The following is a 21,474-nucleotide window of genomic DNA, read 5'->3' as shown; positions in this document are numbered from 1 at the left end:
TGTTTAATTTCATGGTTGAAAAGCATGCACCAAAATCTGAACTCAAATAATGGTTCAGCGTGAATATTAAGGTACCAGGTAGTTGGCTATGTTGAATAACTTATATTTTATTATTCAATGAAATAAATCGTACAAATATGTATAGCAAAAATGTAATAGAGAAAATACATTTGAATTATAAATGTTGCTTGATAGAAAACTATTAAGAAATTAGGGATTCATGAACAAAGAACAAATGGGCCACATAGAAATGAATAACATGATGCTAAATATAAGATCCAGGTGTATTTTTAATTACAACAACTATAAGTGGCCATTTAAATACAGATATTTTCAGAATGTATAAACAAACAAGACCTTACTATCTTCCATTCATAGGGAACAAGCTTTAAATATAAGAATATAGAGAGAATGAGAACATGTGAATGGAAAAGTTCTTCCATGCATGTACTAAACATTAAGAGACTGGTTTTCCTTAAACTGTTCTATAGTTACAATGCATTTCTAATCAAAATTCCAGATACATGAGTGATGATAATGTGAGGTGATTCTCTCTTGATCTTTGTGGCAGTCACCAAGTGAAAATACAGTCACATGCCACATAAAGATGTTTGATGAGAGAACACATATAAAACTGTGGTCCCCCAGGATTTTATTGCCTGGTAATACTGTTGCATTCTTGGTTTGTATAAGGGCACTCTCTTGTGTGTACTGAATGGAGAAACCGTCTAACAACACCTTCTGTCATTAAGCAACATATGGCTGTAGATACCTAAACTTTATCAGATTTTACACTTAAAACGTGTACAAATTACTACATACATCATACTTCACATTTTAAAAACTATACATAGAGTATCTACTACACACAAAGCACTAACTTAGAAAAGATGTAGTATATACATTCAAGCACCATCTCATTCCTGCTTTCAAAAAATGAAGATATCTGACGTCTAAAGTTTGCAAAACAAAAATATGGGGTTTATTGTTAGAAAACTTGGGCGACATTTTTCTGCTTAAGGGAAAACAAATACCAAACTTTTATTTAAGATAATTCTTTTTTTTTTATTGTAAACAAATGGGATACATGCCGCCTCTCTGTCTGTACATGGCGCAAAGGCACACCATCCGTGCAATCACAAATCCACATAGGGCAATGTTCTTTGATTCATTCTGCCACTTTTTTCCCCTTCCCCCCAACCCCTCCCACCCCTCTTTTCCCTCTATACAGTCCTTCCTTCCTCCATTCTTACCCCCCTCCCTAACCCTAACTCTAACCCTAACACTAACCCCTCCCACCCCCCATTATGTGTCATCATCCACTTATTAGCGATATCATTCGTCCATTGGTTTTTTGAGATTGGCTTATCTCACTTAGCATGATATTCTCCAGTTTCATCCATTTGCCTGCAAATGCCATAATTTTATCATTCTTTATGGCTGAGTAATATTCCATTGTATATATATACCACATTTTCTTTATCCATTCATCAATTGAAGGACATCTAGGTTGGTTCCACAATCTGGCTATTGTGAACTGAGCAGCTATGAACATTGATATGGCTGTATCTCTGTAATATGCTGTTTTTAAGTCCTTTGGGTATAGGCCAAGGAGTGGGATAGCTGGGTCAAATGGTGGTTCCAGTCCAACTTTTCTAAGGAGTCTCCACACTGCTTTCCAGAGTGGCTGCACTAATTTGCAGCCCCACCAGCAATGTAAGAGTGTACCTTTCTCCCCACATCCTCGCCAACACCTGTTGTTGCTTGTATTCTTGATAATCGCCATTCTAATTGGGGTGAGATGGAATCTTAGGGTGGTTTTGATTTGCATTTCCCTTATTACTAGAGATGTTGAACATTTTTCCATATATTTCTTGATTGCTTGTAGATCTTCTTCTGTGAAGTGTCTATTCATTTCCTTAGCCCATTTGTCAATTGGATTATTTGCATTCTTGGTGTAGACTTTTTTGAGTTCTTTATAGATTCTGGAGATTAGCGCTCTATCTGAAGTATGATTGGCAAAGATTTTCTCCCACTCTGTAGGCTCTTTCTTCGCATTGCTGATAGTTTCCTTTGCTGAGAGAAAGCTTTTTAGTTTGAATCTATCCCCGGTATTAATTCTTGTTTTATTTCTTGTGCTATGGGAGTCCTGTTAAGGAAGTCTGGTCCTAAGCCGACATGTTGAAGCTCTGGACCTACTTTTTCTTCTATAAGATGCAAGGTATCTGGTCTGATTCCGAGATCCTTAATCCATTTTGAGTTTAGTTTCGTGCATGGTGAGAGATATGGGTTTAGTTTCATTCTGTTGCATATGGATTTCCAATTCTCCCAGCACCATTTGTTGAAGAGGCTATCTTTTCTCCATTGCATATTTTTGGCCCCTTTGTCTAGTATGAGAAAATTGTATTTATTTGGGTTTGTGTCCGTGTCCTCTATTCTGTACCATTGATCCACCTTTCTATTTTGGTACCAATACCATGCCGTTTTTATTACTATTGCTTTGTAGTAGAGTTGAAGATCTGGTATTGCGATACCCCCTGCTTCACTCTTTCTGCCAAGGATTGCTTTAGCTATTCTGGATTTTTTATTCTTCCAGATGAATTTCATAATTGCTTGCTCTATTTATGTAAGGTACATCATTGGGATTTTAATTGGAATTGTAATGAATCTGTATAGCACTTTTGGTAGTATGGACATTTTGACAATATTAATTCTTCCTATCCAAGAACATGGGAGATCTTTCCATCTTCTAAGGTTTTCTTTAATTTCTTTCTTTAGTGTTCTGTAGTTCTCATTGTAGAGGTCTTTCACCTGTTTTGTAGGATTGATTCCCAAGTATTTTATTTTTTTCGAAGCTATTGTGAATGGGGTAGTTTTCCTGATTTCTCTTTCTGTAGATTCATCGCTTATGTATAAAAATGCCTTAGATTTATGTGCATTGATCTTATATCCCGCTACGTTACTGAATTCACTAATGAGATCTAAAAGTTTTCTGGTGGAATTTCCTGGTTCCTCTAAGTATACAATCATATCATCAGCAAATAGGGATAGTTTGAGTTCTTCTTTTCCTATTCGTATCCCTTTAATTTCTTTGGTCTGTCTAATTGCTCTGGCTAGAGTTTCAAGGACGATATTGAATAGAAGTGGTGAAAGAGGGCATCCCTGCCTTGTTCCAGTTTTTAGAGGGAATGCTTTCAGTTTTTCACCATTTAGAATGATGTTAGCCATGGGCTTAGCATAGATGGCCTTTACAATGTTAAGGAATGTTCCCACTATCCCTATTTTTTCTAGTGTTTTGAGCATGAAGGGATGCTGTATTTTACAAATGCTTTTTCTGCATCTATCGAAATAATCATGTGATTCTTGACTTTAAGTCTATTGATATGGTGAATTACATTTATTGATTTCCTGATGTTGAACCAAACTTGCATCCCTGGGATGAAACCTACTTGATCATGGTGCACTATCTTTTTAATATGTTTTTGTATGCGATTTGCTAAAATTTTGTTTAGAATTTTTGCGTCGATGTTCATTAAGGATATTGGTCTGAAATTTTCTTTCCTCGATGTGTCTCTGTCTGGTTTAGGTATCAGGGTAATATTGGCTTCATAGAATGAGTTTGGGAGGGTTCCCTCCTCTTCTATTTTCTGGAATACTTTGAGAAGTATTGGAATGAGCTCTTCTTTAAAGGTTTTGTAGAACTCGGCTGAGAACCCATCTGGTCCTGGACTTCTCTTTTTTGGTAGGCTATTGATGACTTCTTCTATTTCATTACTTGAAATTGGTCTATTTAAATTGTGTATGTCCTCCTCGTTCAGTTTAGGTAGTTCATATGTCTCTAGAAACCTGTTGATGTCTTCAAAATTTTCTATTTTTTTGGAGTATAGATTTTCAAAATAGCTTCTAATTATGTTTTGTATTTCAGTCATTTCTGTTGTGATATTTCCTTGTTCCGAATTTTAGTGATTTGGGTTTTCTCTCGTCTTCTCTTTGTTAGTGTGGCTAAAGGTTTATCAATTTTGTTTATTTTTTTGAGGAACCAACTATTTATTTTGTCAATTTTTTGTATTGTTTCTTTTGTTTCAATTTCGTTGATTTCAGCTCTGAGTTTAACTATTTCCTGTCTTCTACTACTTTTGGTCTTGGTCTGTTCTTCTTTTTCTAGGGCTTTGAGCTGTAGTGTTAGGTCGTTTATTTTTTGAGTTTTACTTTTTTTATTAAATGCGCTCCATGAAATGAATCTTCCTCTAAGTACTGCTTTCATAGTATCCCAGAGATTTTGATATGATGTTTCTTTGTACTCATTTAACTCTAAGAATTTTTTAATTTCCTTCCTAATATCTTCTGTTATCCATTCATCATATAATAGCATATTGTTTAATCTCCCGGTGTTGGAGTAGTTTCTGTTTTTTACTCTTTCATTTATTTCTAACTTCAATCCATTATGATCTGATAGAATACAAGGTAGTGTCTCTATCTTCTTGTATTTGCTGACATTAGCTTTGTGGCTTAATATATGGTCTATTTTAGAGAAGGATCCATGTGCTGCTGAGAAGAAAGTGTATTTGCTCTTGGTTGGATGGTATATTCTATAAATGTCTGTTAAGTCTAAATTATTGATTGTGTTATTGAGATCTATGGTTTCTTTGTTCAATTTTTGTTTGGAAGATGTGTCCAGTGGTGAGATAGGGATGTTAAAATCACTAGTATTATTGTGTTATGGTCTATTTGGGTTCTAAAATTGAGAAGGATTTGTTTAACATACATGGATGAGCCACTGTTTGGGTCATAGATGTTTATGATTGTTATATATTGCTGATTAAGCAGTATGAAATGTCCTTCTTTATCCCTTCTGACTAACATTGGCTTGAAGTCCACATTATCTGAAATGAGGATGGATACTCCAGCTTTTTTGCTGAGTCCATGTGCATGGTATGTTTTTCCCCATCCTTTCACCTTTAGTCTATTGGTATCTCTTTCTATGAGGTGAGTCTCTTGCAGGCAATATATTGTTGGATCTTTATTTTTAATCCAATCTGCCAGTCTATGTCTTTTGATTGATGAATTCAGGCCATTAACATTCAGGGTTATTATTGAGATATGATTTGTATTCCTGGTCATTTGGTTCATATTTAAAATTTTATTTATTTATTTATTTATTTTTTTGACACATCTTGGTTCCTCCTTTATTTGACAGTTCCTTTAGGGTAATTCCTCCCTTTGCTGATATGCTTCTTTGTTTTTTATCTCTTCCTCATGAAATATTTTGCTGAGAATGTTCTGTAATGCTGGCTTTCTTTTTGTAAATTCTTTTAGCTTTTGTTTATCATGAAATGATTTTATTTCATCGTCAAATTTGAAGGTAAGTTTTGCTGGGTATAAGATTCTTGGTTGGCATCCATTTTCTTTCAGAGCTTGAAAAATGTTGTTCCAGGCCCTTCTAGCTTTTAGGGTCTGGATTGAAAAATCTGCTGATATCCGTATTGGTTTCCCCCGAATGTAATTTGGTTCTTTTCCTTCACAGCCTTTAAAATTCTGTGTTTATTTTGTATGTTCAGTATTTTCATTATAATGTGCCTTGGTGTGGGTCTGTTGTAATTTTGTGTATTTGGAGTCCTATAAGCCTCTTGGACTTGATTTTCCATTTCATTCTTCAGATTTGGGAAATTTTCTGATAATATTTCATTGAATAGATTATTCATTCCTTTGGTTTCTTTCTCTATGCCTTCCTCAATCCCAATAATTCTCAAATTTGGCCTTTTCATGATATCCCATAGTTCTTGCAGATTCTGTTCATGATTTCTTACCATCTTCTCTGTTTGTTCAAGTTTGTTTTCGAGGTTAAATATTTTGTCTTCAATATCTGAAGTTCTGTCTTCCAGCTGTTCTATCCTATTGGTTATGCTTTCTATGGCGTTCTTAATTTGGTTTATTGTTTCCTTCATTTCAAGGATTTCTGTTTGGTTTTTTTTAATATCTCTAATTCTTTATTGAAATGATCTTTTGCTTCCTGTATTTGCTCTTTTAACTGTCAATTGGTGCTATCATTCAGTGCCTGCATTTGCTCTTTCATCTCATCATTTGATGCCTGCATTTGTTCTTTCATCTCATCATTCAATGCCTGCATTTGCTCTTTCATCTCATCGTTTGCTTCCCTAATCATTTTAATTATGTACATTCTGAACTCCCTTTCTGTCATTTCTTCTGCCATGCTGTCGTTGGATTTTATTGATGTAACATCTAGATTTGTTTGGGGCATTTTCTTCCCTTCTTTTCTCATATTGTTCAGGAATCAGTGGGTCATTAAGATATTGCAGATTTCCTCTATCGACTTATAATGTCCCTGAAGATTGCTAGTATATCCCCTCTTATCCTTCAGTAGCCTGAAGTCTTGGAGGAAGTTGATAATGCGGAGCTCCACGAAAAAGCTGCCTCTCTAGGGGTAGTGACCCTCAGGTTGCGTATATTCCCTGGTAGTGGGCAGAGGTGCCTCCACTTGTTGACCAATGGTCATCCAATGGGGAACTAGGCTGCGGGCTGAGGCAAGTCCTGTTTGTGCCTGTGTCTCTGGTTTTACCGTCCCTGTGGGAAAACCTCACCCGGCAGGGAAGACTCACTCGGTGGGGACGTCTTACTGATCAGTTGTCGGGGTACCGCGGACCCCATCATAGCCTGGTTTGCAACATCAAGGACTTCAGTGGGGAACCTGGCACTGAGCCGGGGCAACCTGGTTTGCAACAAACAGCTGACAAGGACTTCCACACTGGCACTGAGCCGGGGCAACCTGGTTTGCAACAAACAGCTGACAAGGACTTCCACACTGGCACTGAGCCAGGGCAACCTGGTTTGCAACAAACAGCTGACACTGCTTAAGGAAGTTGCCCCGGCACTAAGCCAGTGCCAGAATGGACTGCTCTGATTGGACAAGGTGACTCATGCTCGCTGGGTGCCCTCTTGTTGCCCTTATTGTATTACATTGTTATCATGCTCTCCCCACATGCTCTGTAACCTGATTGGCTCATGATTCATATATAATGACCATGACTTCCTTGTAAAAAAGAAGGAGAAGGAGAAAGAAGAATGAAGAACAATGAGAATGAACAATAAAGAGCTCTGACGAACAACCAGTTTGTCGTGTCTCTCTCTGCGGGCAGAAGGAACGCGATAAGTGGTGCCGAAACCCGGGAACGAACCAGGGACGAACGAGGGACCCTTGGAAGACAACAAACCAGCAGCAACTACCTAGGTAAGTTTTAGAGATTAATGTTAACCAGTTTGTCTGTTTTAAATAATAAGTTTTAGAGATTAATGTTAACCAGTTTGTCTGTTTGTAAATAATAAATAGGAGTGATAAAGGCAGCCTTAAAGTTCGCGGTAAAGCGACGATCAGGACACACGGAAGGTGGTCCGGGGACACACGGAATGCGGTCCGGTTAAAGTGAAAGTAGCACGCGAAAGGCGGCTACACCCTGGACTAAGCAAAAAGCGGTCCACATTAAAAATATTAAAGTGAAAGTAGGCATGCGGAAGGCGGCCACTATAGCTAAAGCATGGGTTCAGAAATGTCCAGAGTTCGCATGGAGGGGCCTCTAAAAGCTCTATTAAAAATTAATGGAACGCCTTTGAAGGCCTCCTCAGCGAGGAGATTCTTACATACAATAGAGAAAATAGCTCCTTGGTTTCCAGATGAAGGGTTATTAAATATCCCACAATGGGAACACTTGGGTGAAGACTTACACAAAACTAATCAACAGGGAACATTACCCGCTGGCACTATGGCTATATGGTCTCTTGTAAAAAATTGTTTAACCTCACAAAAAGAGAAATTTCAACCTCCTCTAAATGAAGGAAATAACATTTTGGAGGAAGTAAAAGAACAAAGATCGTTGTGTTCCTCTCCTCCCCTTAAATCTGACCAAAGCGAGTCAGAAGAAGAACTATCAGATGAGGAACTTGAACAAAGGGTCAAAGATATGCAATTGACGCCACCTGGTGGTAGGAAACTATATCCATCCCTTAAAAACTTAGAAGAAAACATGCAAAAATCCTCTAGTGGCCCATTTACACGATTGATTCCACCACCTTATGGCTCCAATACACAGTTTAATCCCTCAGGACCTAAAGCACCATTTCCTGAGTATAATTTAAATTGCCCAGAGAACCCCCCAATACAATCCTGGAGGGACTGTGAGCCCAATACAAGTTCTTGTTTTCCTGTGTTTGAAAACCCACAAAATCAGAGGTATCACCAACCATTGGATTTTAAATTTATTAAACAACTAAAAGAAGCAGCTGGTACTTATGGCCCTCAAGCTGCATTCACCATGTCACTTGTAGAAACTATTTCATCTTTAAATTTGATCCCTAGAGATTGGGAAAATTTAGCCAGGGCTACTTTGACTGGTGGACAGTATTTAATGTGGAAAACAACTTGCCATGAGATCTGTTTAGACACAGCTAGAAGAAATGCAGCGGCAGGCAACCCTGCATGGAACATGGATATGCTCACAGGGCAAGGACAATATGATAATATTCAGGCTCAAATTCAATATCCTCCCGCGGTGTATCAACAAATTGCTACTGCCGCAGTAAGAGCCTGGAGAACTCTTCAAGGCTCGGGGGATTTACAAGGTCAATTGTCTAAAGTAATACAAGGTCCTAATGAACCATATGCAGATTTTGTAGACAGGCTAATACAGACGGCTGGTCGAATATTTGGGGAGGCTGATCAAGCTATGCCCTTGATCAAACAACTAGCTTATGAGCAGGCTAATAAATGGTGTAAAGAAGCCATAAGACCATGGAAAAATAAAGATATATCTGCATATTTAAAGGTTTGCAGAGATATAAATGATGCTACTATCCAGGGACAGGTGTTAGCTTCTGCTATTGTACAGGGGTTACAAAAACCTAACCATTATAAAACCAGCCCTTCGTATAAAACAGCCCCCGGAGTTTGTTTCAGTTGTGGGCAAATTGGGCATTACAAAACCAATTGTCCAAAGACAAACCAGAAATCACATGATCCAGGATTATGTCCTAGATGTAAAAAGAGTAATCATTGGTCAAGTATGTGCCACTCAGTCAGAGACAAAAATGGTAATTATTTAGGACCTAACCCAAAACTGACAAAAAACGGGAGAAAGGGCCCACCCCGGGGCCCACAACAAATTTGCGGGGTGATTCAACAGGTTCCCAGACAATGGTACCCCCCTACAGAGAAGGGAGGAAATCTAGAACTGCTAGAGGGAGCGCAGGATTGGACATCTGTGCCACATCCAGACTGGTCCTAACTCCCGAAATGGGAGTTCAAATGGTAGAATCGAATTGGAATGATACAATACCACAAAATTCGGTAGGACTATTATTAGGAAAAAGCTCAACTATTCTAAAAGGACTTATAGTTCATCCTGGGATAATTGATCCCGATTTTGAGGGAAAAGTAAAAATTATGGTTTCATCTCCAAAAGGAATTACAGTAATATCTCCGGGAGATCAAATTGCTCAAATGTTAATTCTGCCAAATAGTCATAACCTATGGCCCAGAGAGGATAAAACTAGGGGATCTCAAGGGTTTGGATCTACTGAGGATCCTTTCACTTGCTTTACCATGAATCTTGGGGATCATCCATTATTACAACTTACCATAGGGGGAAAGAAATTTACAGGGTTGTTAGATACAGGAGCAGATAAAAGCATTATTTCTTCCAATGACTGGCCAAAGGACTGGCCACTTGTCACAGCTAACCAGACCCTAAGAGGACTGGGCGTAGCTTCCAGTCCTGACCAAAGTGCAGCTTCCTTACAATGGAAAGATAATGAAGGTCATTCTGGAGTATTCCAACCATATGTGTGTAATTTACCCATCTCCCTATGGGGAAGGGATATTTTGCAACAGATGGACATGAAACTAACCACAGACCAAATCTATCAAGGAACTCCAGTCAAAAATATATTACAACATATGGGGTATAAGGAAGGAAAAGGTTTAGGCAAGTACAATCAAGGTAGTACTTCCCTTCCAAGTATACCTATTCCAAAAACTAATACCACAGGGCTGGGTTTTTCCTAGGGGCCACTGAAACAGATGAAATTCCAATAATTTGGAAGAATGATAAGCCTCGATGGATACCTCAGTGGCCCCTCACCAAAGAAAAATTAGAGGCTGCTCAGAATCTAGTCAAGGAACAGTTTGATGCTGGTCATATTCAACCTTATACCTCTCCCTGGAATACACCTATTTTTGTTATTAAAAAGAAGTCGGGGAAATGGAGACTGCTTCATGATCTCAGGGCAATTAATGATCAAATGTACCCTATGGGACCCATTCAATGTGGCCTGCCTTTAGTTTCAGCTCTGCCCAAAGGGTGGCCTACTATTATAATTGATATAAAAGATTGTTTCTTCTCCATACCTTTACATAAAAGTGATTGCTGGAGATTCGCTTTCACCTTACCTTCTATCAATCATGCTCAACCTGATCAAAGATTTGAATGGGTAGTATTGCCCCAAGGTATGGCTAATAGTCCTACCTTGTGTCAAATTTATGTGGATAAAGCTCTAAAATCTACTCGAGAAAGATATAAACAACTTTTAATTTATCATTACATGGATGATATCCTTTTATGCCATAAAGAAGAAGCCCTTTTAAAGGAATCTTTAATGTTCATGACCAAAAAATTGACATCATGGAATTTAACTATCGCCCCAGAAAAAATACAAACAGGAAATTTACAGACCTATTTGGGAACTAAATTATCAGCTACTACAGTACGACCTTTAAAACTTACCATAAGGATAGATCATTTAAAAACGCTTAATGATTTTCAAAAATTATTGGGAGACATCAATTGGATTAGGCCTTATCTAAAACTATCTACAGGAGAGCTAAAACCTCTCTTTGATTTACTTAAGGGAGATTCTAACTTGAATTCTAAACGAATCCTAACACCTGAAGCTAAACAGGCTATTCAGCTAGTTCAAAATCGTCTGAAATCTTGTCAGGTATCTCGCTGTGATCTAACTCAACCCCTATCATTAATTGTCATTCCAGAAACACACAGTCCGTCAGGTGTTATCTGGCAGGGGGGTCCCTTATATAACCTTAATTTGCCTAGTTCTCCCTCAAAAATACTTCAATCCTACCCCGATGTCGTGTCCCAACTAATATTCAAAGGCATAGAAAGTTGTATATCTACATTTGGGACACATCCAAGATTTATTATTACACCCTATACTGCTAAACAATTACAATGGTTAATTAATCATAATACAGATTGGACTATACTTAGATGTTCTACAAATGCAGAATTTGACAATCATTATCCTAAACATCCCTGGATTCAATTTTGTTTACACACTCCTATTATTTTCCCTAAAATTACGAAGGCTAATCCCATACAAGAAAGTGTTATAGTATTTACTGATGGATCCAAAAATGGATCTGGAGTTGTGATTATTGATAAAGAGGTACATATTACTATTATTCCAGCCTCTTCTGCCCAAATTGCTGAGTTAGCTGCAGTTATTCTAGCATTTAAATTATTAAAAAATAAACCATTTAATTTACTTACTGATAGCTGTTATGTTAAAAATTCACTGGCTGTGTTAGAAACAGTGCCTTACATTTCTCAACACTCCACCGTTGCCTCTTATTTTACCAGCCTACAACAATTGATCCATGAAAGATCCTGTCCCTTTTATGTAGGTTATATTAGAGCTCATACCAAGCTGCCTGGACCTTTAACAGAAGGCAATAACTTAGCTGACATAGCTACTAAAGCAACCTATGTATTCTCTGTTACAGAACAGGCCAAACTTTTCCATGATAAGTTTCATGTAAACTCCACTACCCTGCGCAGAAAATTTCCTATTACAAAAGATGTTGCCAGACAAATAGTCAAAGATTGCCAAAACTGTGCGCCTCTTATTCCAGTTCAATCACTTGGAGTAAATCCACGCGGCCTTTTACCTAATCATATTTGGCAAATGGATGTCACCCATGTCCCTGAATTCGGAAATCTAAAGTATGCCCATGTGTCTATTGACACATATTCAGGAGTTATTATGGCCTCTCCCTTAACCGGAGAGAAAGTAAACAATGTTATTCAACATTGTTTACAAATATTTGCTTGTTGGGGCATTCCAAAAATTATTAAGACAGATAATGGACCTGCTTATACCTCTAAAAGTTTTAAACATTTTGCTGACACATTTGACATACGATTGGTGACTGGAATTCCCTACAACCCTCAAGGCCAAGGTGTCATTGAACGCACCCACCTTACTCTCAAAAACCATTTGTTAAAACAAAAAGGGGGGATTGGGGTCTCCTATAGATCCCCCAGGGATAAACTTAATGTAGTTCTTTTCATTTTAAATTTTTTAACTTTGGATGACAATGGACGATCAGCTGCTGACCGTCATAGTTCTCCTAATTCCACCTCTCAACAATGGGTTAAGTGGAAAGATGTCCTCACTGGGCAATGGAAAGGTCCAGACCCTGTCCTCCGTTGGGTCCGAGGGTCTATTTGTGTTTTTCCACAGGATCAACAGGTTCCAGTGTGGGTTCCAGAACGACTGACACGAGTTACCACAGTGCCTGCACAAACCCCCGTCAAACAAACCATTGAAGATGACACCTCCGATACTTTTCCTGGGGGTAATCCTACATTTACTACTTCCCTTCCTAATTTTGGGAACTAGTCCCCACATCCCTATGTCACTTACATGGCAAATTTATTCCCAGGCTGGTGATTTAGTCTGGTCAGTGGGAGGTATACATGCCCCCAGAACATGGTGGCCAACTCTACACCCAGTCATATGTCAACTAGCCATTGGATTGGACACCTGGGATTTGCCAGAAGTAGATAATCCCAATAATATCCCTTTGCAGGGTCCAGGGATAGGAGACTACCCCCGTAATTACTTAGGAGATTATAGGGGGTGTCGAGACCCACAGCGACGATGCTTTCTTGGAAATACAGACTTTTATGTGTGTCCCAAAGATGGCCGAAGCCCCCAACAAAAGAGAATATGTGGGGGACCTGAGTCCCTGTACTGTGCTGTTTGGGGGTGTGAAACTACAGGGGACGCATATTGGAACCCTTCGTCCAACTGGGATTGGATTGCGGTACACCGTAATTTTACCCCTCCAGGGAAAGGTAATTGTCACACCTCCAGATTATCACAGACTGCATGTGGCTTTAATCCTCTCTGCAATCCATTAAGGATTTCCTTTACTAATCAAGGAAAATACAAAGATAATTTGCCTAACTGGCTTAAAGGAAGAACTTGAGGTCTCCGGTATTATGCTTCTGGATATGATTTTGGCCTTTGGTTTACTATCAAACTACGACAAGAAACAATTCCGGTAGCCGTAGGCCCTAATACAGTACTAAAAGATCAAAGGCCCCCTTCTCAATCGATACTTCTTTTACCTAAACAAGAAGTTACCCCAACTGTCACTCCTTCCAAGTCTCCAAGCACTGATATTTCACTCGGAACCACGCCTACCACTCCTGGTACTGGAGATCGTTTACTTAACCTGGTCAAAGGCGCTTTCTATGCTCTCAATCATACAGATCCTAACTGAACCAAAGAATGCTGGCTATGTCTTACCTCCAACCCCCCTTATTATGAAGGAATTGCCCTAGTTACCAATTGGACTAATAGTAGTAATCCTGATCCAAAATGTGCCACTTTACCCGGCTCCAAGCTTACTATCACTGAGGTCTCTGGACAAGGAACTTGTATAGGAAACATACCCCCTTCACACTCACATTTGTGCAGTATTAATTTTATTTTAGGTGAAGGAAAAGAAAATAGTTATCTGTGGGGCCCAAATGGAGCTTATTGGGCTTGTAATACGGGACTGACGCCTTGTGTGTCTACCACAGTTTTAAACTCCAGTTCCGATTTTTGTGTTTTAATCCAATTATGGCCTAGAATTTCCTATTTAACATCCAACTATGTGTTAGGGTCCCTTGAAGGACGGTATCGTTACCCTAGAGAACCTATAAGTATGACCATAGCTCTCCTTCTGGGCATAGGTGGGATAGCTGCAGGCATAGGGACTGTAACTGCCGCATTTGTGCAAGGGAGCCAATTGTTACATCTCCAAATAGCTATGAATGAAGACTTAACGGCCATGGCAAAATCTATTACCACGTTGGAAAAATCTCTAACCTCCCTCTCAGAAGTTGTTTTACAAAACAGGAGAGGCTTAGATTTACTTTTCTTACGTGAAGGGGGCCTTTGTGTAGCACTAAAAGAACAATGTTGCTTCTATGCAGACCATACTGGAGTAGTCAGAGAAACCATGGAAAAGGTCACTGAAAGATTAGCCAAGAGACAAAGAGAATTTGAAGCCCAACAAGGATGGTTTGAACATTGGTTTTATAAATCTCCTTGGCTCACTACCCTCCTATCTACTATAGCTGGCCCCCTTATCATCTTACTCTTAATTCTGACCTTCGGGCCATGTATTTTAAACAAATTAGTCCATTTCATAAGACTTAGACTTGACACTATTCAAGCCATGATGATAATTCACCAACACCAAGTTTAATCTTCCTTTGATAACTATTTTCCAGCTTCAATCTCTCCCATAGGTACGGCCTTACCTCTTCTTTTCTCCAGCCACAGAAGAAGCTCCAACTTTCCTACCATTACTACTACCACTCCTTTACATACCTTTCAACAATGTTTTTCTGCCATTACCTTATCCAGCACCTTACATCTATTCCTTCCTGGTCCTGACTGCCATTAAGGCTAGAGGTCTCCCCCCATATATGGCAAATATGCTAGACCGGTAGTCAACGACGGGTAATGAAGGAGGTGGCCATGTACCAACCTAAGACAGAAGCTGTAGCATGCTCTACAGTCTTTGATGACCGGTAAGGACATGTGCTGGACCCCTCAACCTAAGAAAGGCACGGTCTCAAGCCTTTTCTTTTAAATAAAAGAAAGGGGGAGATGTCGGGGTACCGCGGACCCCATCCTAGCCTGGTTTGCAACATCAAGGACTTCAGTGCGGAACCTGGCACTGAGCCGGGGCAACCTGGTTTGCAACAAACAGCTGACAAGGACTTCCACACTGGCACTGAGCCGGGGCAACCTGGTTTGCAACAAACAGCTGACAAGGACTTCCACACTGGCACTGAGCCGGGGCAACCTGGTTTGCAACAAACAGCTGACACTGCTTAAGGAAGTTGCCCCGGCACTAAGCCAGTGCCAGAATGGACTGCTCTGATTGGACAAGGTGACTCATGCTCGCTGCGTACCCTCTTGTTGCCCTTATTGTATTACATTGTTATCATGCTCTCCCCATATGCTCTGTAACCTGATTGGCTCATGATTCATATATAATGACCATGACTTCCTTGTAAAAAAGGAGAAGGAGAAAGAAGAATGAAGAACAATGAGAATGAACAATAAAGAGCTCTGACGAACAACCAGTTTGTCGTGTCTCTCTCTGCGGGCAGAAGGAACGTGATAATCAGTTCCCCTCCTAGAGGTTCCCCTCAATCTACAACTACCACCTGGGCTGGGCTGTCTTTCTCTGCAACGTTCCCAGGGGCCCGGACCTACCTCCTGGGCCTGGGAGCCTCACCCTTCGCAGGCGAGTCTCCTTAGGCTGCCTCTCCCAGAGAATCTGCCCGCAGTCCTGGAAACTTTGCTCCGCCCCTAGGCGTGTCTCTGTGCAGCTGTTCCAGCAAGGAGCCACCTAGCTCCTGGGACCCTGCTCTGCACCTAATCACCTGGCTATGCGGTCCCTCCTCTGAGCTGCCACCTGGAGCCCTGTACAATAGCTCCGATACCCAGAGACCCGCCACACACCTCCTCCTCCAGACAGCGGCCCAGTTTTCGACGCAGTCACTAGGAGCCCAAGCAATTCACTTTGCGTCTCCTCCTCCCGCGAACCGCCCATAGCCCTAGGCAGTCACTCCAAGTCCAAGTGACCTGCCCTATTCCTCCTCCTCCTCCTCGGGGTAGCCCCCCGGGTATTCAGGAGCGGTGACTCCGAGACCAAGTGACCCACCACGCTCCTCCAGGCAGGCCACTGGTGTTCAGGAGCGGTCGCTTTTAGTCCAATCAACTCACCACTCGCCTCCTCCTCTGGCAACCGCCTGTGGCTCTAATGCAGTCACTCCTAGACCAAGCGACCCGCCGCACTTCTCCTCTTCCTCCGGGCAACCCCCCGGTGTTCAGGAGTGCTCGTCCTGAGTTCAAACAGCTTGCCACGCAGCTCCTCCTCTGGCAACTGCCTGTGGCTCTGATGCAGTCACTCCTAGACCAAGCGACCCGCCGCACTTCTCCTCTTCCTCCGGGCAACCCCCTGGTGTTCAGGAGTGCTCGTCCTGAGTTCAAACAGCTCGCCACGCAGCTCCTCCTCTGCAACTGCCTGTGGCTCTGATGCAGTCACTCCTAGACCAAGAGACCCGCCGCGCTTCTCCTCTTCCTCCGGGCAGCCCCCCGGTGTTCAGAAGTGGTCGTTCTGGGTCTAAACAGCTCGCCACGCAGCTCCTCCTCAGGCAGCCGCCCGGAGCCCCAGTGGTTGCTCCAAGTCCAAGCGCTGTGCTGAGCCGCCTCCTCTATGATGATCCCAGTTGTCCGTGTTTACCGCTCCAGTGGGGGGAGGGGCATCTCGCCGAGCAACTCTACTTCACAAAGTTCCCTGCGTTCCAGGGCTACCGCCCCATCAGGGACGCCTCCCCAATGGGAGAGACTTACCCAGCGGCTTTGAGTTGGTCCCAAGTCTCTCACTATCTCCTCTTTTGAATCTTGTGTCCTGGAGCAATGTGAAATGCAACCGCCCCCTAGTCCGCCATCTTGAAACCTCTAAGATAATTATTTCTTAGCACTCCACCTTAACAGAATTTTTTTAATCTAGTGATTGAGTTAATTCAATATATTTTAAAAGATGAGAATCAAGCATAGAATAATTGAGATTCATTTACTTTTGTGCCTTTTACTTATCCACTCATTTCATTTTTTAATTTTAAGTAATTTATTTTTCCTGATATGGTGATAAAACTCAGGGGTACTATACCACTGAACTCCATCCACGGCCTTTTTTATTTTCTGATCCTGTCTTGTGAAGTTGCGGAGGCTGGCCTTGAACTTGGAATACTTCTGCCTCAGCCTTTGGAATTGCTGAGATTACAGGCATGCACCATTGCAACCACAACTCATTTTAAAGTACTGATTTGTCTTTGCTAAATGGGTGTCGAATAGTGCTCTAAGGAGACTAAGACATCAGTAAGTATGTCGCTCTTGTTGGGCTACATCAGTAAGGACTATGAATGACTATGGAACTTTTAAAGAAAGCATTATCAACTTATGTAGTGCTAGAAGAAGTTATGGGTACAGAGGCATCAGTTGGTGATTCGGAAGACTTAGTCTGATGCTTATAAAATGTTCATCTGACCTTAAGAATATCTGAGATTTTTATCTTTGCAAACATTTCAAAATAAAACAATAATAATACCATTCACATTTGATTGCACCTTCCTCCTAAGCAAGGGGGTATGTACTTTCTATTTATTTTAACCAGTATCTTACCAGGAAATTTATATTATTGACCTTTTATGAAGGTGTAAATTGGATGTGATAAAGCAAAATGCAAATGTAGATGGCAATTCCCCTCTTTCAGATGACAATTTTTAAAGAACATGAACAAAGGAAGTCATTCTTGCAATATTGGAAGATACATGCAACCTATAAGATAATTTTGAACTAAAGGTGTTGTAAATTCTTCATGTATGGATGGGTGAACTTTGGTTTTGTAGTCTGTAGCTTATACAGTTAGATGAGTTTTCTTTGGAAGAAAATAACATACATTTAGGAATACTAAATCACAAGTCTTTTTAGATGGGTCTTGTTACAAGTGAGAGGTAAACTTTTTCTCTTCTCAGTTATTCAATTTCTGCCTATTAGCCTATCGGTTAGAAATGACTTCAATAAGAATAGTTAATGACAGCTTCTCCGTCAGGGTGTGAGCATGGAGATAACTGCAGCCTTTGCCCTAGGATTGCCAGGAGATATCAGAAAGCCAAGTCAGCATAGTTGTACATGACTTTAGAAAGCAGGGTTGGAGACAAAGTGGTCCAAATGGTGGGAAAAGTGAGAGTAAATAAGCATGTTTCCCTTTCTTTTGGGTTTAATTTGCCCATTACTTCTAACAATACTGTGTTGGTTGGATATGATGCAGCTGAATCTCTGTGTGTCTCTCTTCATCTCTTGGTGCTCTGGTGTCATCCGGACTATGTTTGTCTTCCCATGCTCTGAATTTTGCAAACCCAACAATGGCCAAGTCTTTTCCAACTACATGGTAGAAGGTTCATCACTACCTAGAAGGGGGTTTTTTCTATAACTGTTTCCAAATGTTTTCTTTTGGAATGCTTTATGTCACCAAGTGGACTATTGTCTCTCCAGTCCATTACACAGTAGAACTGAATCTACTGATTCTTCTCCCTTGACCATCAGTAAACCATCAATTACCACAGAATTCTTCCTCTAAAATTTTCACAAACTTGGAAAAAGTCATGGGTTAAAACTGAGAAAAATCAAGGGAGGTATTAAGATTGAGATAAAATTTAAAACAGAAAAATGACTAACTTGCCAGTAGAGGCAATATGATTTCTAGAAACCATTTATATATTCACGTTAGATTAATCTCTGATGTCAGTAACTCAGTTTTCAGGGAGAAAATAAGGTAAAATAGGCAGAGATGCCCTTTTACATGTGACAGAAATGAAGAGTCAGTGGCAGTTGGATTCATTCTCAGTTTTCCATCACCCTTAAAATGAAAAGTGGCAATTTCTGCTGAGAAATAAAGGTGACCCAATGATGGGAACAGCTGTTCTCAAGAAATAATGAAATAAAACACACCAACAAACCTTGTATTTATTATGAATCAAGTTGATTCACTTATAATTGTTTTATAATGCATAAATTCAATTTTTAAAAGCATATGTCTCATTTACTGTGGCTTATCTATAGTATAATTTTAGCTTGAGGTTTTCCCTGCTGTTCTATCAGATTTTTAGTTTCCATGCTTGATAGTACATGTGCCCAGGAACACAAAACAATTATGCCAGGTGCCAAAGTAAGAAATACATAATTTAGAAGTTGAACATACATGTAAAATAATTGCATATTAAATTAAAATTCATGCATGTACACATTTATATAATTCTTGACCATATGTTGAATTATTAAAGCCTATTGATGACTTAATTGCATATAATTAAATACGTTGACTAATACACCCAGAACTGATAACCATGTACATTGTGCTGAAATGGCCTGTAGTCTTTTCTAGAATGCATTTTGACTTATACTCTTCTATTATTATTTCAAGTTCCATCTAGAGACTTTTCATTTGGTTTTGCATTCTGGAGTTTTTTTTACTTGTCTTCCTCTTCCTTTTGCCCAAATACATTCTGGGGTTCTGTGTTAGCTCTCTCCAGCCATTTATCTTGTGCATTTCCATCGTATCCATCATTTATTTTCTACCCTCCCTTCTTCCTTCTTCTCCTGAACTCCAAGTTATGTAAATTAACTATCCCCTCCCACAACACTTCATAACTACTCACTACCATTTGTTAGCACCATGTGTGTGGAGCAGCATAGATTTTATTTTTCCAGTAATTGCCTTCTTGGAGATTATTTGGCAAATCCCTCAATTACATTTGTTCTTTTCTAATGCTAGGAACTTATTCTGAACAAGTGACTTCACTCTCCTGAAATTCTGAGGGAAAATCTCTCTCAACTTCATGACTCTATCCTCCCAGGTGCAGATAGAATACCTTGGAATCTTTTGCAATTACCATCTTGTTTTTCTACTCTTTGCCAGTGCAGAACCATTTTAAAACAAATTTCTTATATGAACTCCAAGGCCTTCTGAGTTTCATCCCTTCTTATGTATCCACATATGACCTATTTTCATTCCCATCCAAACTCCTGCTACTCCCCATCACACTGTACAGATTTGCTTGCTCTGGGAATTCTCACCTACTCTCCCCTGGCCTAGGATTTTCTTCCTTCTCCCACACATCTAGCTAACATCTAGAGGACTCAGGTTAAAGGAGGGCTCCAGGTTAGGTTGGATTTCCTCTATGCCCTGTACTCTTCCTTTTGAAAACAAAATCAGAAAACTTATCATTAAATTCTAATGCTGCCAGATGACCATGCCATTACCATCTCCCCAGCATACTAACTCCATTGTTGTTAAGACAGTCTTTTTGGTTATTTTTAGTTATACTTGACAGTAGAATCCATTTTGACCTAATTATATATGATAATATATATAATAAATGTTATTATCATCACAATTCACAACAGCTCAGCTTTGGCTATTTTTAGTCTTTACATTTCCCCAAAATACATTTTCTTATAAAAATGACAATATGTTGTCACTTTACACTAAAAGTCCTTTGGGATTTTTTAAAAAAATATTTCGTAGTTGTAGATGGACAGCGTGCCTTTCATTTTATTTTATTCACTTATTTATATGTGGTGTTGAGAATCAAACCCAGTGCCTCTTACATGCTAGGCAAGTGTTCTACCACTGAACCACAACCACAACCCCTACATTGGGATTTTGATTGGAATAACATTTAATCTGTAGATAAATTTGTAGAGAACTGACATCTTAACAGTATTGAGTCTTGCAATCCATGATTATAGTGTATTCCATCATTAACTTAAATATTCTTTAGTTTTTCAAAATGGCACTGTTTTCATCTAGACATAAATGATTTTTGTCCAGCTTAGGTTGATTAGAACTTGGTTCCTCCATTTTAGAGGGTTGCACTATGTCTAGACTGCTGTTACATCCAAATTTAGTCCTATAGGACTCCAAATAGATGCTCTAGATGGTTATGAGGGACCCTCTGACTTGACCAGTCATGGACTTCAATTATTTTTCCACAAAACAGATTGCTGACATGCCTACCTTGCTATCTCCTCTCCTGCAGAACTATTTAGTCCCATGGCCCTGGGAAGTTCTCCAAGGCAAGGTAGCATATCAGGCCAAACTCACCCAAATGTGCCTTTCCCTTCCTTGAGGGTTTGGTCCTGTAATATCAGGTTGCACTTGGAGCAGTCCACACTTTTAATTTCCAAACAATTTATTTTTTAATTATTTATTTTTTTGTAGTGCTGGGGATTGAACCCAGGGCCTTGTGCATGCAAGGCAAGCACTCTACCAACTGAGATATATCTCCAGCCCTACTGTTTTAAATAATTCTCCCTAGAGAATTTGATTTGATAGAGTTAAAATGTTAATAATTTGAAATTTATATTTAAAGTCTGTGTGTTCAGCAGATCCAAAAATGTTCTAAATTTTTACTTTTGTTTAGGAAAGGTTGAAACATGGTTGTGACAATGTCTGTCAATGACAGTGGTGATACTTTACCTGATTCTTTCCTTCTGTTTGCTTTCCTATTCCTGTATGTGTGCTTTTAG

The sequence above is a fragment of the Sciurus carolinensis genome, unplaced genomic scaffold, assembly GCF_902686445.1.
Source record: "Sciurus carolinensis unplaced genomic scaffold, mSciCar1.2, whole genome shotgun sequence".
Classification (NCBI taxonomy): domain Eukaryota; kingdom Metazoa; phylum Chordata; class Mammalia; order Rodentia; family Sciuridae; genus Sciurus; species Sciurus carolinensis.
The sequence above is the reverse complement of the archived record's forward strand: the minus strand, read 5'-3'. Positions refer to the sequence as shown.